This window comes from Cricetulus griseus, chromosome 4 (assembly GCF_003668045.3).
Source record: "Cricetulus griseus strain 17A/GY chromosome 4, alternate assembly CriGri-PICRH-1.0, whole genome shotgun sequence".
Classification (NCBI taxonomy): Eukaryota; Metazoa; Chordata; class Mammalia; order Rodentia; family Cricetidae; genus Cricetulus; species Cricetulus griseus.
In genome coordinates, this window is record NC_048597.1 from 18,152,670 (window position 1) to 18,166,487 (window position 13,818).

Sequence of the window (13,818 nt, forward strand, 5' to 3'; positions counted from 1 at the left end):
TAATAAGCCATGACCATGGTGCTCCAACCAGGGTAGAGGGGGAGAGTAACAGATTATTCTACCCTTAGCCACTCTGCCTCAGGCCTACATGTATAATTCAGTATCACTCAGAACTCTTTTCTCCATTGGTATGCAATGCTTGTAGACTATACTCAACAGCTTATACTTAACTTTCTCTGTTAAAATTATACCAGTTCCTTTCTACTGATTGGTCCTTGAATAACACAATCTTCAATTTACTATAAATTCAGTAAATAAAATTTATCATCTTATTAAACTATAACTGCAGAAACTATAAAACACCACTTTCAAAAACTGTGATCTCTTCTCATGGAAGTTGAGACTAGAGTTGTGGTAACCAGGCTTGGGGAAATGGGGAGGAAGGGGGGATGGAGAAAGGCTGAGCAATAGACAGCTCTTTGGAGTCACAGAGGAACAAGAAACACTGGTATGGTGAGCATCGGTGAAGACATGACTGCACTGAACAGTGCACTCCAGAAAAGTGGACAGAGGAAAAAGAGAGTTCTTACCATAGAGATTTGAGACAATACACATGTATGCTTATTTAAAAGCTAAACTGTACAAAGGATATATGTGCCACACTGCTACATGTCACGATATATATTTGTGTGTAAATGTATATAAGATACATTTAAAAATTTAGTATGTGGTAAAAATAAATTTAAATAAAAAATGTCATCCCACAACTGTTAAGTAGATATTATTTTAAGTATCTGCTTGATAATACAATATGCCATCTAACATAAATTATTAAACTATTAAAGTTTATCTCATTTCAAAACGATTTCCCTTAGTGAAAGCACTGCTGAAATACATGCATAGAGATCAATAAAAAATGTCAGATAAAGCCGGGCGTTGGTGGCACACGCCTTTAATCCCAGCACTCGGGAGGCAGAGGCAGGTGGATCTCTGTGAGTTCGAGCCCAGCCTGGTCTAGAGCCAATGCCAGGATAGGCTCCAAAGCTACACAGAGAAACCCTGTCTCGGGAAAAAAAAAAAAAAAAAGGTAAAATAAAATCAACTATTTCAGTTCTGGAGATCAAACCAGGGTCTTGGCACATGCCTGTTGGTACTCTACCACCACTGGGCAACATCCTAACCTGTCAACTGTGTGTCTTTATGAAGTCACTTCCTCTTCATACTGTAGAATGCAATTCAAAGTTCCTTTGAATTTACTTGAGTTTAAAGTCATTCACGATCATTTCAATCATAGACGTTAAAAAAATCAGGATAATATTTAAAGTTATCGAGGGCCACTCTCACATGTATAAAATGAACACTTTCATATCATCTCCACATAAGGGTATGTTCTTTCCCTTGTCCAGATGCAGAATTCATCTAAAATTGCAGAGTTTAATTTCATATCTAACTTAGATTCATGAGTACTTAATTGCAAGCAAGAGACACAGAGATTGCCCAAGCTAGGCACAAATGAAAATGTTTTCATAGCTTATGAAGTTGGCAGGAGATGCGGAGAACCAGGCTCAGAACAACTCCAAGAAAAGTGTCTCTGTAGTTCCTGGAAGCCGGCTCTGTTGCATTCCTCTGCTAAGGAACTGCAGAGGGAGTACTGGGCTGCTGGGAGCACTTCTCAGCTTACTCCCTTACTCAGAGCCCATACTCCTTAGAGGACTATCCTAGTTTCTCATCTCACAACTCATCTCACATCTCAGATCATATGGCCAATAGTTGCTTAGAAGACAGCACAGAACTGTGGGTTCCCTGTCTCCCTGAATAACACACAATGAAGACCTAATTTGTATATTGGGTACGTTTATTAAAAGGAACATGTGACCTTTCCCAAAAGACTCAAAGGCAGATTTTGAGTTAGAGTCTGAGTTTCTCGTGGTAGACTACCATTAACACTATTCCATCATACTGAAAGTATCACGTATGGCAGATGTGCAAGGTGACTTGCCACTCTTTACTAAAATGTGCCCCTGATTTTTTCCAGGATAAGAGGTGACTGGGTCCTGCTGGCTGCTTTTCCTTTCCCTTTACTAACTTTGCACACTGAAGAACAAGTTCAGATGATCGTGATATTCACTATCTGAGTCACTGGGTTTCTGTGATTTCTGCAAATAATCACAAACTTGTTGGCTTCAAACAACAGAATTTTTTCCCTCTCTCTCTCATGGTTCCAGAGTGCAGAAGTTTATCATCAGTTTCATTGAACTGAGATAAAAGTGATAGACAAGAGGTATGATTCTTCCCTAGCTTCAGGGGAAGACTACTTCGTCTCATGAGCTTTGGGTGGTGGCTAGCACTCTTTTGCTGTGGCCACCTCACTCCAATCTTCATATCCATGCTCACATGGAATTTCTCTTTTCTGCTATCTATTTCAAATTGTCCTGTAAGGACACTAGTGATTTCATCCCTAACCCACACTTAGGAAATGTAGGCTAATACCTAACGGCACTTGTAAAGATCATTTCCCTTACGAAGTAGTGTTTATCTATCTTACAAACTAGGATCTGGCATGGTTCAATGATCATCTACAGCCAAGTACACTGAGCATCATCCAAAAAGCTTGGACCATTTTTGGAATATAGAACTACATAAATATTTACCTTATCTCTGCTGATGGGAGAGAAAATATGTTCTCCTCCTACTAATTATAGATTTAGCTATGTGATTATTGTTCAATGAAAAGTTGGGGTGATGAATTATGAAAATCCATGTTTTTATTTTTACAGGTCTACTTTTTCATGGAATGTCAGATTTTCTGTGATGCTTACTCTACTGTGCAGAATTTCTCCCCTGTGCTACTGTTGAGTTTATCTTCATTATCTCTTTGATACATGTATCATTAAATTTCCCGTTGACAAGATGGGACAGATAATCCACAAAGAGTTTTCAGTTTAGTAGGTTTCTCAGCTGGGGGCACTTAAATCATCAGGCATTGACAAAGTCAAATTAGGGCTTTGACTTTGTGGCTAGTATATTTCTCTTAACCCTTACTCATCAAGTTGTAACTGTCCAAGTTCCAGAGAAGGGTGTTCTGCAGTGGATCTCTTTGTTTTCCTCAGTTCTCAGCCCTCTGATTCACCCTAAAGCTGTGTCTGAACTTACTCCTTAGGAATTTGTAGATGCAGGGAAGCAAAAGCAGCCCTTGTACTGAGATTATCCTTCTGGGCCTCCATTTCTTCCTGCATTCCAGCAGAACAAGTGGCTTAAGCAACAGACATTGGTTGCTCAGTTGTGGAGGCTAAAGGGTATTGGTGTCGTAGAGTTGGTGACTTCTGAGGCCTCTCTTCTTAGCCTGGAGACAACTGCTTCTCCCAGTGTCAATGAATGGTCTTCCTTTTCTACACCCCTGAAGCCAAATGTCCTCTTCTTATGAACTTGCTACTTGTTAGAGCCTATCCTATTACCATAATTTTCTCTTTAAAGACTTTACTGACATATATTGAGGTACTTCAGGGTAGTCTTCAAAATAAATGTCAGAGGTGGTACAAGTCAACCAACCAACCAGGGACATGGCCTTTTCTCTGAGTTAAAATAAAGACAGTAACAATAGCCAGGCTAACATAGACAGGGAAAGCTCAGGAGCTTAGGGCCCTACACAAAACACTACTAGCAACTAAGGAATACAGAGAGCAGGAGAAATAGCCTTCCCCATGGAAGAGCACACCAATTGGTTATCAAATACCAAATGGTCCACCCTGTAAATGTACATAAACACATGTGCATGTGCAAACACACACACACACACACAAATATATATATATATATATATATATATATATATATAATGAGCACGAACATATGTGTATGTATTGCATGTAACAGCAATTAATGAAAAAAAGAAGCCATAAATTTGAAAGAAAGGGAGTGGTGAGGCTTTTCAGGAGGAAAAGGATGGAGAAATGTTACAATTTTATTATAATATAAAAAAACAAAAGAAATATTTTAAAAATATGTATTTATAAAATAATTTAAAAATTGGGATATGGGATTTCCATGCACTGGAGGCAACTGGAATTCAGAACGAAATGCAGAGCACCTCGAGGAAATGGCTCTTCGAGTTCCTATCAGAGTGATGCAGTAGAGAGACAAGGTTCCTAGGAAACAGCAAGCTTCCTGCCACACACTGACTGCCACACTTGCTGGCCTTCCCTAAGACGATGGTGGTCAACATCTCCTCAAATTTGGTAAGATGTCTCAGCCTTCTTTAACCAACAACTTAGTAAAAAATAAAAAGGCTGTTACTTCTCTAGCTAGCTTTATCAAGTAGGGAGATGCACTTTTGCCCCAAAAACTTAAGGAATTCCACTAAAGATCAAGGCAGACAGAGAACATGAACATAAAAACAAAACTACCTTTGAGAATAAAAGCACATTCATTTGAGAAAATATAGAATTCTCTTCCAAGGCAAGTTTTCAGTTCTCAAAAGCAGTGTTATACCACCACCTACTGGGAAGTTAGAAGACAACAGTCAAGGTATTTAACAATAACTAGCCTTTCCTCAAATTAGAAGCATTTTAACAGTTGTAATAGAGTCATTTAAGGAATCCCCATTGGGATACGGGATGAGGGGGACAGGGGAGGAGGGGAGGAAGAGAGAACTGAGATTAACATGTAAAAGAAGCTTGTTTCAATTGAAATAAAAAAGGAATTCCCAACATACATACTGTCAATGGTATAGAGAAATTTGGCAAAACTATTAATTTTCATTTTAGCCTCTAGTTTAACAATTTCCTTTGCAATTTTGTTTACTCTCAAGTAGGATTGATCATGGCTATATGTATTTTAAAAGTCTACATTAATGAAAATGAAGCTGATGATTGGTGTTTTACTAACTAAAGTGTTCATTTGCTGATTTATACAATGCAAGACAAATGTTTCTATGGTGAATTTGGTTCTGTATCAATACACAAGAGGAAATTAATCATAAGACGCTGCCAGGGTGAACATGCTATGTAGCCCAGGCCATCCTTGAAGTGTAGGGAGAGACCCTAGATACCGTTTGGGCATGGTCACAGGTATGTAGAGGGGTAGGACAGAGAGAGAGGACGGGAGGCGCTCCTCCTCTCTCAGGGTTCAAGTCAGGTCTTAGGAGGCATCTGGGATCTTGGAAGCTCGGAGTGCCCATGTGAGTTGTTTTCATTGTTATCATTTATAATATACCATCAATAACCATATCTTGTGTATGGTTTGTATTCCTTTTTAGTAAGCTCAAGGAATGCCTATAGTAGAGGGGAAGGCTAGAATTGAGTATGGAGAGATGGACGACTGTAATGGTCAAAGCTGTGTGAGCCCAGTAGAGAATTCTGCAGCATATTGATTCTGTATTGAGACAAATTTGCCTGATCTTCCTTCCTTGTATCCCTGGGACCCAGGATAAGAATGACCATAAGAGGCATGCATGCTATGCTGGAGTGACCCCCGGTGGCCAAATCAATCCTTGAAGCAGCGCAGTTATGAGTGCTCTGGTCACTGGGCCTGGAAGATATTTCTGCAAATCAAATTCACCATGGCATTAGGAGAGGACCTGAAGTTTAGGTTGTATTTCTGTAAGAACCATTAGTCTGATAAACACAGATGGTACTATGTTATTCTTCCTATGATTTCCTTTCACATGGTATCTGCATCACGGTTGAGGGCTGTGTCTTATGCATTAATATGTGCATGGATTCTTTATGCCAACTTTCAGGCATGTTTACATTTACCTGTTGATTATGAATTATTCTATTAAAAGTCAACTGCGATACCACATCTCTCAGTGATAAACCTTGCTCATTTTTTATTACCAACATTCCTCGCTGCAGGTTGTGTGTCCCACAAAGTACCTAAACTCCCCATGGCTAGGTTTCTGTCATTCCTACCAACCCGGAGGTACATAATTTTTTTTAAAAGGTCTCCCCTGAGATTGTTAAGGCATGTCCCAACACCAGTTCTAAGCTTAAGTCTGCATCTCCAGTTACTCAGCTGATAATTGTGAATCATTCCCTCCACCTGGGACAAAGCAGGAGCAAGGTAAGTGTCCCATTCACTAAAGAGTTTCTCCTTTTGCTTGTCCACATTACCTTTCCACGAGCTTTTAGCTTTGTGGTTTTTGTTTAATGTGCCCCACCATCCAGTTTACAGAAGAAAAAACTGCTACATGAAAATAGCAAAACCATGGGTTGATGTTTACAAAAATATTAAATTACACAAAGATGATGAAAGCCAAAAGACATCATCAGCAAATAAATATAACCTCACACTTCCTGCTGGTCCCTTCTTATTTTGATTTTGATTTCTTCATCTGCTTTTATAGGGAGAATGGTTTCAATCTTCCTTTTAGCACTGCTTATTAAAACACATTCTGACATTGAAAATAGTCTGCTTTCTTCCAGTGCAACAATTCATTAGCCCTGTTTTAACATTTTATCTAGTACTTGAAGCACCATGCTTCTTGCTGTGGTCAGCAATGCTGTTGTAACAGACTCACTGACAACCCCAGGATGGCTAAGTCACTGCATCCTGCTTCCATTGTCACCACCCTGCCTCGCTCATCCCACTCAGTGCCCTTTCTCAGCGTGGCCATTGCCCACTTGGGGGGAAAGTGTCTCTTAAAGGGAGGCTTCAGATTTTGCCCACTTCATTTGCCACGCTGTATTTTGTGGGTTTCCTTCCAACACACGCATCTTATTTCCTTATTTTATTTATTAAGATTGATAGGATCACATAATTTCTCCTTCCCCTTTCCCACCACTAAGCCCTCTTGTCTTTCCTCTCTCTAATATATGGCCTCATTCTTTCATTAACTGATATTCCATAGATATGTATACCTATATATTCCTAAATATAACCTGCTCCATCTAGTAAACACACACACACACACACACACACACACACGCACGCACACGCACGCACGCACGCACGCACACACACACACACACATGTATGTATGTATGAATGTGGCTGACAATTTGGTATTGATAACCAGTTGGTATTTCTTTCCTGGAGAAGACCATTTCTCCCACTTGAGCATTTCTTAGTAGCCTGTAGTATTTCTTGTAGGGTTGAGGCCTCTTAATGGCCCTCAAGACTCAGTTCTGGCTCTCCACTCCTCTGGGTTATCAAACTACATTACAGCAAATATCCTTGGTGCATCTCAGAGCTGGTGCTTCTAATCTATTCCCCAATTTTGCAGTGCCATTGCAAGCATGTAGACCAAAATTTTAAAATGAAATCACATTCTGAAAGCACCTCCAAAAGACTCTAGATACCCTTTTCTTTTTTCTGTTTTTCAAGTTTCAGTGATTTATTCATCAGTGTAACCAACTCCAAAAATTTCAACATGATCTCATGCATTCATGAGAAATTCTGGAAATTCTGGTTAAGTGGAAAATTGTACAGATGGCTTTGGAAAGACCTTCATTGTAAGCAGCTTCATGACAAACTTCATGGGGCCTTCTTTCTTCAGTTACCCTTTCAAATCACACATCACCCTTAAATGGAACCATTTCCTAAAATACCTGGTCATCTTTTTCCACCTTCTCTTTTTAATTTAGTTTAACCTTCTGTGAGTGACTTCTTGTAAGTTGGCTTTAACTTGAACTTTGGAACATTTAATAAATGGAATTATACTGGGGACAATGTTGTCTGGCTTTATTAATTAATGCATAAATACATTAATGCATAAATGTATTCCCATTGATATATGTGGCTCCAGTTTGCATGCTTTTACTGCTGTGTAGTCCACAGTATGCACATGGTGTAATGTTGTCCGTTTACTACTGACAGAGTTATGTCCAGATCTGAATATTGTCTCTAAGAATGTTTTGTACGTACAAACTGAAGCATGTGTGTGTGCCCCCAAATACATTCAGTATGTTCAGAAAAATATACAAAACTGATGAATAACGTATAATCAACTTTAGATATTTTTGCTATACAATGCTAGACATTCTTGTGAAGTGGTTGCACTAATTTAGACATTTACCTGTACAAGGTAAGCTTTTCCAGAACTACATAGATCCTTCACCAGAATCTGGCAGGGACAAAGCCTGACATTGGCAGTCTTAGTATGTTTATCGTATTAACTGTGGATTAACTGAATTTTCCTCATTGCTAATCAAGTTTGATTGCTAATCTTCCTAGAATTATCATCACTGGGGTATTTTGGTTTTTGTGAAAAAATGTCTGTTTTGTGAAAAATAATACAATGTTATTTTTATTATTATTATTATTATTATTATTATTATTATTATTATTATTATATTCTTACTGCAGTTTCCCTTCCCTCCTCTCCTCCCAGTCCTTCCCCCACTTCCCTTCTGCCTCCCCATCTCGGCTCCCTCCCTTTCTCTCCAGAAGAGGGCAGGTCTCCCATGGATATAAACCAAACATGGCATAGGCATAACAAGTAAGTAAGACAAGACCCCTCCCCTCATATCAACACTTGAGGTGGCAACCCAGTATGAGAAACACAGTATGCACTCACTTGTAAGTGGCTTTTAGCTGTAAAGGATAACCATGCTACAATTCACAGACCCAAAGAAGCTAAGAGCAAGGACGGCTCAAGGGGTGGGGTGGTGGGGGAACTCACGAATCTCCCGGGAAGGGGCAATAGACTAGACACTAAGGATTGGCAGGTGAAGAGGGGTCCCCCACAGGGCGGGAACAGGAAGGAACAGGTGCAGGGAGAATGGAGGGAGAGTATACTGGGAGTGACAACTGGATTTGGGGGGTGGGCATCTTGGGGACAAGTTAGAAACTTAGTGCAATGGATATCCCAGGAAACCCTGATGGTGACCCTAGCTAAGACTCCTACCAATGGGGGATATGGAGCCTAAACAGGACATCTTCTCTAACTAGTCAAGACTTCCAGTGCAGGGATTGGGACACCAACCCAGGCACAAAACCTTCCAGCTACAATTATCTTACCTACTAAATGTGCTTGGGTAAACGTGGCACTATGGGAGCGGCCAACCAAAGACTGGTTCAGTTTGAGACCCATCCATGAGGAGTCCACCCCTGACACTGCCTAGAGGGTCAGGACCCAGAGCTTCATAGCCCAGCAACCTAGGATAAAACCAAATATGACTGGGGGAGGAAAAAAAAACACAATGAAATGATTCCTTATAATGTTCTGCTATACTCATAGATTAGTGCCTAGCCCAATAGTCATCAGAAAGGCTCCATCTGGCAACTGAAGAAAACAGATGAAGAGACCCACAGCCCAACATTAGGCAGAGCCTCGGGGAATCCTGCAGCAGAGGGGGAGGAAGGATTGTAGAACCCAGAGAGGCCAAGGACAGCTTGAGAAAGTAGCCCACACAATCAAGTAACTCGGCGTCTTAGGGACCCATAGAGACTGCGCCACCAACCAAGGAGCCTACATGAGAACCTTAACTAGGAACTGCATGTGTTACACTTGTGTGGCTTCATGTTCCTGTGGGACTCCTGACAGTGGGAGCAGGCCCTGCTCTGACTCTTTTGACTGCTTTTGAGATCCTTTTCCTCATACTTTATTTTTTAATTATCAGGCTTTTTTTTTTTTTTTTGGTTTGGTTTGGTTTTGGGGGGCTGGGGTTTTTTTGCAGATTTAAACATGTGTTGCCAATCATACATGCATTTTTTTTCTGCTTTGCAGTTTATTTTCTTTGCTGTCTCTTTATGTCTTTTAAGACTCACAGTCTTTCAAAAATACCAGAGCTGTCCACAGTTTGGTACCATACGCTTTTATTTTATGATTTATGAGAAAATATTCTGAATGTACTGAGTGCTGTGATCCATAGCCAGTTTATCTCTCTGCTCTCCAGGGAACAACTCAAAAAACATGGCATAATGATCTTACCAACTTTGTTAACTGGACACAATCCCCGTGTATCTTGCAAATCTCTGGTCAGTACTTGTCAACCTTCATGGTCTGTGGGGAGTCTTCCCGTTGTTGTGCAGTGCTGGGGATCTTGCTCACTGCTTCTTTCACAGAAGCCAGCATTCCTACTGAGCCACACCCCCAGCTCCCAGGACTTCAGCAGTTTAACACTGCCTTCCTCTCCTGCAGAAGCCCTACATTCAGTTGCCAGTTGCCTCATAACTGCCTGTAACTCCAGCTCCAGGGGATCTGACGCCCTCTTCTGGATTTGGCATGTACCTACACACAGACAAATCAAAAATACTGTCTTTCAAAAATGCCATATTCATAGCAGCATTATTTGTAATAGCCAGTGAAAGGGTTCAGGCAATTTGCTGGCCTGCCCCTAATGGAACAGGCAGTACCCTGGTCAGCCCAGGGTTCCATGGGAACTAAGTCTGCACGCAGGTGCAGACGACCCCTTTTATCCCTGCCCATTTAGGCTGTCTCTCTCTTTACTGTCTCTCTCTACACTTCTCTTTTCTCTCTACTCCTCTCTTTACTCTCCTCTCTCTGCTCTTCTCTCTGTCTCTTTTACACTCTCTCTGCCTCTCTATGGTGACGGGCCATGGTGGTCAGCCATTAACCCTGTTCCTCTTTTCTCTTAGTCTCTTTACAGTGGCGGGCCTATAATAGACCGATTAATATGTCCCATGTCTCTTAGTCTTATGTCTCATCCCCTCTCTTTTTCTTTACTTCTAATTTAAGCTAAATTTTAACAGCCAGAACCTGGAAGCATCGTAGATGCTCCTCAGCTGAAGAATGGATGGAGAAAATGTGGTGCATTTACACAATGGAGTACTACTCAGCGGGGAAAAAACAATGGAATCTTGAAATTCACAGGCAAATAGGTGGAACCTGAAGAAACCATCCTGAGTGAGGTAAGCCAGACACAAAAATACAAACATGGTATGTACTCATCATATATGGAATTTAGACATAGAGCAAAGGATTACCAGCCTACAATCCACACTACCAGAGAAGCTAGGAAACAAGGAGGACCCTAAGAGAGACATGCATGGTCCCCCAGAGAAGGGGAAAGGGACAAGATCTCCTGAGCTAATTGGGAGCATGGGGGAGGGGAGAGGGAATTAGGAGAAAGAGAAGGGGAGAAGAGGAGGAGAGAGGAGGACATGAGGGAGCAGGGAGGTTGAGTCAGGGGAAGAATGGAGGAGAGCAAGACAAGAGATACCATAATATAGGGAGCCATTATAGGTTTAAAGAGAAATCTGTCACTAGGGAAATGTCCAGAGATCTACAAGGTTGACCCCAATTAACAATCTAAGTCAAGTGGCTACCTTAAATGCCCTTCTCCGATAATGAGATTGATGACTGACTTACATGCCATCCTAGAGCCTTCATCCAGTAGCTGATGGAAGCAGAAACAGACGCCCACAGCTAAACACTGAGATGAACTCTGGAATCCAGTTGCAGAGAGGGAGGAGTGATGAGCAAAGGGGTCAAAACTAGGCTGGAGAAACCCATAGAAACAGCTGACCTGAACAAGGGCCCCACACTGATTGCTGGGAAACCAGCATAGACTGTCCCAGACACTCTGAACTAGGATGTCAGCTCGGAGATCTGTTTAATCTATGGGGCCTCTAGTAATGGATCAGTATTTATCCCTAGAGTACATGAATGGACTTTGGGAGCCCACTCTACTTAGAGGGATACTCTCTCAGTCTAGTCACAACGGGGAAGGTCTAGGCCCTGCTCCAAAAGATGACAGACATTGAAGATCCCCATGGAAGGCCTCACCCTCCCTGGGGAGAAAAAAAGGGATGGGATAGGGGGTCGGTGGGGCAGGGGAGGAGGGGAGGCAACTTGGATTGACATGTAAAACAAGCTTGTTTCTAATTTAAATAAAAATTTTTACTTAAATGCATTAAAAAATGCAAGTAATGCTGCTATGAAAGGAAAAAGATTTATTCAATGAGTAGGAGTGTTTTACCTGCACATATGTAGGTGTACACTGTGCATGCATTTTGCCCTTGGAAGTCAGAAGACATTAGATCCCCTGGAACTAGAGTCACAAAAATGTGATAAGCCTCTAGGTGAATGCTGGGACAGTGAACCCAGTTCCAATGCACGAAGAATGGGAGCTCTTAACCATCGAGCTGTATCTCCAGCACCACTTCATACTTCAAAATGTGCCTTGTCCTTCTGTGCTTCCTGTTTTCCGCTCCTATAAGGCAGAAAGAGAATGCTAACTACTTGACAAACACATTTCAGATTGATATTTTCAGGAAAGGAAGCTGGAGCATGGATGTAGTAGATGGACACAAAGACCAGACATCCTTTAAGCCCTGATTGGCAACTCTAAACGGCTTTTAAAATGTTATCTTTCCAAAATTACATTGCCTGGATTAAGGAGGCAGGGGAGAGGTGGGGGGAGGGGAGGGAAGGAGTGGGGGAGGGGAACTTCCATAGGGATGTAAAATAAATACATCAATTTAATTTAAAATAAAAAAATACCTGCTCAATTTTGTATGTGGAGAAATTCATTGTACTAGGAGGTCTTACCTCCATGCTATCATCATCTATTATTCGAGGTACAGATTTCTCAGAAGCTTTCCTGCCATAAATATAAACATAAAACTGGATGGAAATACAGAAACAATTGTCTTCGCATCTACACAGTAGGTGGTCGCACAGGGCCAGGGAGAGGGGAAGCTCAGTTTGTAAGAGGTTGCCAGCACATGGCCAGAGCCAGTGTGGGAGAATCACAGGCCCAGCAAAGCCTCACGGGGCAAGATTCACCCCGCTAGTCAAAAGAACTTAAAGGTTCCAACATGCTATCCTTAGGACATTTTGTAAGAAATTACATAAATTTTAAGAAAATTATATGACTACCATAAAAACAATTTCCATGAATTTTAAAGTAAGGTACCTGTTAATCTTTGGTTTGTCCAATTTTCAGTTAATTTTATGGGTTGCCCTGGAAAGGCAGAAACAGCAATTTTCAGAATTAGTATAGGGACAGGGGCAGTTATAAATTAGTACTATTTTCATAATGTCTCAGCCCTTAATTTAAGTATACCAGCCTCTAAAAGAATAAGAAGGCAAATAGCTACTGCTCACTTAGGTTATCTGTGCTAACATGAACGCAGCCGTGCTTTTAAATTACATTTTAGGAAGTCATATTTCCATTTTTACTTCTAAGATGATAAACATCAACAGACTTAAAACTGTGCTCCTCCCAAACAAAATTTTATTTGAAGTTAAGAACTTTAGAGTATGAAAAATTTCTGAGGCCAAAAAGGTAGATACTTATCTATGCTAACAACTTTTCTCTCTTTTTTTTTTTTTCTTTTTCTTTTTTTTTTTTTTTTTTTGAGAATCCACAAATACATTCCAACAGGTGCAGGAAGACTTACCTAAAGGATCATGAAACTGCCTCAAGAACTCTGCCATGGACCACAAGACACTACCAGAAAGCAAAACAAAATCAACGTTTTTTGGCTGGCAGCTGCCACTAGAGAAACACCTGAGCTTCTATGTGTGTTCCATTTCCTGTCGCCATAGGCTGTAACTACCCCCATAGGACTGGCAGATCTTTGATTTAAAGGAAGATTAAATCATGTCAAAATTACCTACAAAATAAAACAGAAAACTCCAAAGGAAAATGGCTATTAAGGGAGAATTCCTTCAGAGTGATGTCTGAACCATTAAACATGAAAATGTATAATTATAATATTTTAAACCAATGTTAGAATATAAAAGAATACTAATGAAATTAGTGATAATACCTGCAGAGACAAGAAGATAAGTAGAACTGATGTGTTTATAAATATTAAAAATAAAAATTAATTTATGAATTATACTATCACAATTAATATTGGGAGGAGATACTTAGTGGAATTTAATTGCCCAATGCATCAAGGATAGACACAAAATGAAATATAAAAAATATAAAATTATAAAATATAAAAAGTTCAAGATATACT